This window comes from Schistocerca americana, chromosome 2, assembly GCF_021461395.2.
Source record: "Schistocerca americana isolate TAMUIC-IGC-003095 chromosome 2, iqSchAmer2.1, whole genome shotgun sequence".
Classification (NCBI taxonomy): Eukaryota; Metazoa; Arthropoda; class Insecta; order Orthoptera; family Acrididae; genus Schistocerca; species Schistocerca americana.
In genome coordinates this window covers 3,328,441-3,329,141 of record NC_060120.1, presented here as the reverse complement: position 1 = coordinate 3,329,141, position 701 = coordinate 3,328,441, and positions in this window count along the sequence as shown.

Below are 701 nucleotides of genomic sequence, written 5' to 3'. Positions count from 1 at the left end.
ATAATATGAAGTATAATGCAACACAAAGAAAAACAGTAATCACACTTCCTGCCAAAAAAATTTTGATTACAAGGTTTGACGTATGAAGAACTATACATGCAGTAGCACGCGGATGGTGAGCAATCGACATGTCAACAAAACAGTCTCTTCCCTACGTTATAAAAAAATGAAACATGAAAAAAAACTTTACGTGTTATTAGTAAAGCATGGTGGTGAATTTTCTAATCAGTAAAAATACATCCCCACGTTAAACACTTCCATGTCAATGTCAGTTTTACAGTGAGGAAGAAAATGGCATTCTGCAAGAAGTGAGGCAAGAGTGTGTCAAGAAGGAGGCTGTTTTCCTTACATTGTTTTAAAACAAATGGCAGTGGAAATGCAGACACAGATACATTCAGTATAACGATATTGTCAAGTTGAAGAAGATGCAAGTAAATGAATGACGAACACTAACTTCGCTTAACGAAGGTTTATTCAGCACTTGCACATACAAGAACGCGGAGCGAATTGCCTCCGGTCAGAACACATACAGTATATATACAGCTACAGAACATTCCAGTACAATGATACTTGACATTTGTGAACACTTCTAAAATGCACTCGAACCGAATATAGCAATTAAAATTTATCATATCTGCTGAGGTGTGAACTCACGACCCTCGATGCCGCAATCTAGTACCATAACCACTACCCTATTCTTT